We start from the raw sequence: 4,692 nt of genomic DNA on the forward strand, positions 1-4,692 counted from the left end.
AAACCCTAGCAAACCCTAGTTTTACTGACTAACCCTACTTGTGCAAGAAAAGAGATGTAAGCTACTGAAATCGATAGAATTAACTATTACAAAGGTAAAATGTATGTGTTTAAGCTACTTCTGAAGGAAAATATGGAAAACTCGTATTTTTGTATTTTTGAGCAATTTTATGTAGAATTATTATACATGTGTTTTAACTATTTTTTACTGTGCAGAGGTTTATTGGCAAAAGGAAATGGAGTGGGTATTTTCAGGAGTTTGGGAAGATGTGGAGAGGACCTAAGGGGTCCCTAGCACCCTTCTAGAGATTTCCAGTGTGCTCAAATCTTGAAAAATTACTCACGTGAACTTTTACAGGAGGCTGCAGGGGATCTACAGGAAATTCTACACGAACATGCTGAAAGTAGTTTTTAGAGAGTTGATGGTGGAAAAATGGTGGGAAAGTGGAAAGTAAGGATGGATAAGAATGTTAAGGGGTCTAGGATCTGGTAAATGGAGCTCAGGAGTGATGAACATGGTTGGATTTGTTCAAGGACGAAGAAAGAAATGTTGCACAAAAATGTAGAAATTAGGGCAAGTTGGGAAAGTGTGGCAAATGAGGGAAAGAAATCTTGAGTGAGGGACTGGAGGAAGGATAGGTAGGAGTGTCTTACAGTTGCTCTGCACACTACTTTATGAAACTAATCCAAACAAAGACTAAAAAAACAAAGATTTATCTATTTTGACCTAATTTGCCCTAAAAACCAAAAATGTGATGAACAAAAGTTTATAGATAGGAAATCATGAAATAAAGCTATGGAAACTAAGCAGGAATAGATATATGAAAACACAACTGATATCAACTTTTCCAACTCAAAATCTAACACTAGCAATTGCATTGGAAGGAAAAAACAATGTTTTTTGTGGCAACAAGTGTGCCTTAGTCACAGTTCATGGTCCCAAGGAGGTAGAAATGAGATAAAGGACTACTTGGTAGCATTTCTCTCGATCTCTCTTGTTACCATACTGTCAAATCAACCTAAATCATGAACAGTTACTATCTTAATCATAAAAAACAACCTAACTAACAAAGCAAGATTTTAACCTAAATAACAGAAATTATTTTATGAATGCAAGAAAAACACATAAAAGTACACAAAGGAAGTACTGGGCACTTGGGTTGGGCCCTACACTAAGAGCTACAAACTCCTAAGAAAGCTCAGAGCTGGTGCAAAGCTGGATTCATCTTCATTAATCAAAAAAATATTACATACATCATAAAATTGTCTACAAGAAAAATCTTCGAAATGTTTTGATACAGGGCTGCACTAAAGTGCGAAAAATAGACTATGAAATGAATAAACTACTAAGGCTTGAATCCTTCCTACTTATGCAAATGAGGGCTCCCAACAATCCTCCTTAACTTTAGGAGCTTGGCTGGCCAAAACTACAGTTAATTAGCCACTTCACTAGACCTGCTTGGCTGCCCCTGGAAATCATCTTTGGTGGGATGTTGAACTCCAATCTGATGGTGGAGAACTAAAGGAAGGGGTCATTTAGTGTAGGAGACACGCCTCCTATAAATCCTCAGCCTTGTTTCTTTGAATTTGGCTGCCAATCTGCTCATAAATGCGTGATCTTGGTCCAAAAATGTCCAAAAATCCGCAATAAGCACGTATTAGAGTTTTCGGTCAAGTGACTATTTCCATTTACTCAATTAACATAAATATATTCAAAAGCATGAATAAAACTATGGAGAATGGTTGATTAAATGAGAATAATAGGAAAAATGAGCCCATATAGTTACCCATTTTTGGGGCTCATCATCACCCCTTGCTGAATGTGTTACTCATGCTCTCAGCAACTAATCCAGATCATCATCTTTGATTGCTTTGACTGCCACATCCTAGGCCTCTAAGGTGATGTCCTCTTCTCTATCATGAAAACCTGCCTTTTTGTTTACTTCCTCCCATTGTCTTTGTTCATCTTCTTCTTTGACCCCTTCTAACAGCCCTAGTAGTAGTGGAGGGCTGAACTTAAGGCCAATCCAATTGGATTTCAAGTTCTACATTGATTGTTTATATAGGGGTACTCTTCTCATAGCCTCCCTCATTCTGGTTGGGAAGTGGTACTCTCTTATTTTCAGACTATGGGAAAATGTGTTCCATCTCCTTGTACAAGCATGAATGCAATTATCACCGAACAACCTTTCCATGTCTTCAAAGTGGGCAATGGCCTGAGCTTGCCTTTCAACTTAGTCAAGTACAATGTGAGGGTTGTCTGGAAGGTACCGATGAGAATATATAAGAGTTGAGGGATCTTCTGGTTCTACCCCGATCATGAGTGGCTCACTTAGCTCCCTGGCCATAATCTTCTAAATCTCTACTGCCCTCTTTTCCTCATGGCTTAACCAAGAAGCCATGGCCATGAGTTGCAGATCTCCTGATGTAGTGTTTGGGTCCCATAGATTCATGTGAGGAAGTGCCAAGTTGTGTAAATACAATTCTGCTAACTTGGCCTTATCTTCAATTGAGCTGCTGTCACACAATTGCATAAACTGATTGTAATTCTAAATTGGAGTGGTGCCCCTTTAGGCCAATGTGTTAATTTGAAATTGCAACCATTGGTATTCAAGATATAATGAATAGGATTTATTAGATTTCCTACATTGTAAGGCTTCTACTCCCTGGCTGGCCATGCAGGTCATTGGGTTTCTTTTTTTTGTAATTGTTGTTTTCAAACCTGTACTTCTTCTGCTGCATGAGACTCCTTTTCTTACAACATTTTATTTAGCATCTCAACCTCAGCCTGTAGCTCTTACTCTTCCTACTATTTCTCAGTTGTTTCCTTGTTTTTTGGAGGACCTTCTTAGTGCTGCTTCCCTTTCCAACATTTCAGGGGATTTATCTTTCTGTTGTTCTTTTCCTTCACTTCCTGTAGAAATCTCTATGCCCCCTATTTCTGCATGTGTCACTGATATCTCAGGGTGTGTCTTTTCTTTCTCTTGTTCGGTGCCTGCCTTGGCTATGGCAGTCTTCTTTTGGGCTTTCTTGGCCTTTTTAGTTCCAATCTTTGTCCTTCTTCCCTTCTCTGGTTTTGTTGTTGTCTCCTTCTCTATCTTAGGGTCAGTAGTCTTATCAAATTCTTATTTTTCCTCCTGTTTTGCATTTTTTTTGCCCTCTGCTTGAATGTCTTGTGCTACCTCATGATTGTTCTTCTCAATTTCTTCAGTTTGCTCCCCCTCATCACTACTGGATGGGCTGATGTTCTCAGCCCAAGTTTTGATGTTATCATCCCTAGACATATTTATGAAGATTTCCCAAGCTATGGGGACAATATAGGTGTGTAAATAATTTTCCACCAATAGTTCGATGAGCCCATTGTGGGGCAACTGATCTGGGACCCCTGCCTTAAGCTTTGTACTATACTCAATTAAAGATTGAAGGAGGAAATATGGGATGCTCAGTTTTCTAGATGGAGGCAAGTCCATCCCATACCTCAATTCATGGAGAAACCCGAAATGATAACCATAGATATGCTAAACCTCCCTTTAGATGTGATATACTTCATTATTTGATAATTGACTTCACTCTAGAGAGAAGGCAAGCTTGCCCTTCTGACCCTGTTTTTATCTTCTACAGGATGCTCCTAAGGCATAAAAAATGTTCTCTTAGCAACTTGTCCCAATGATTTCTCCTCTTTTTCTCCAAGGGAGCCCCAATGGGAGATCGGTAATTCTACTCATGGAATCAGGGGTAGGTTCTAGGGTCAAACCCATAAAATTAACTGTGGCATGTGTCTTCGAATGTGGTCTTAGGGACATCAAAAACTCTTCAGTCACCTCCTCATCATAACCCTGAATTCTGTCAAAGAGGAATATCCAGTTCACCCTGGTGAAAAGGTCCACCACCTCAGGGTGCTCATACAATTTTCTAGAATTTAAGGGTTCTTTTTGCATAAGTCCTCCTGGCATGTGTTGAGTTTGTGTTTTAACCAGGAAAGAAAATGCTCAGGTGGAGAAAAACAATCAATCACTGAAACAGAGGATAGCTAAATTCGGTTTTTTCTAAACCCAAGAAGGAATTTCCCGTGTGCTTCCTTACAACATCAAATGGAAATAATTTCCCTATTTTAAACTACTTTTACCCTGGATTTGATTGTCTGTTTATGAAAAGATTTTTTTTTTTACAGAACAGAGCATAAGGACACAGGTTCTTTTCTCAGCTCATAGATAGATATGCAAATTTGGTTTTTATTACAAACACACAGGCTGGCCTCTACTACTGCATGTATGTTCCTTATAGGATAAATTGAAAAATAATGAGGAGATTTCGGATGCAGAGAAAGAAAGAAACTGTGTCGAATCAGTGAAATATGCAAGCACACTTTCACATTTTGCAATGTGCAGGCAGAGTTTTACCCTCTTTGTCAATCTAATGTTGTGTTCAATTCACCACCTTACTTCAAACAAATCATGCACAGAGAATTTTTCCCAAGCCTACCTCATTTTGAGCTTGAAATTCAATGAAAATACCAGGTTTTCTTTCTGCGGGGCTATTCTCTACCTTTCTTGTAGAAGCCTTCTTGTAGAAGTCACCCAGCTCCTGTAGAATGAAACTGTGCTTCCTGTAGAGCCCGATAGGTGGGAGATTTTTTAAATACAGGCAAAAAATAGGTGGAGGACGACTGGTTAGCTGCTCTATAAGTGGTAGG

The sequence above is a fragment of the Pinus tabuliformis genome, chromosome 3_2 (assembly GCF_031772625.1).
Source record: "Pinus tabuliformis cultivar Carrire ecotype Pingquan chromosome 3_2, CPIR1, whole genome shotgun sequence".
Classification (NCBI taxonomy): domain Eukaryota; kingdom Viridiplantae; phylum Streptophyta; class Pinopsida; order Pinales; family Pinaceae; genus Pinus; species Pinus tabuliformis.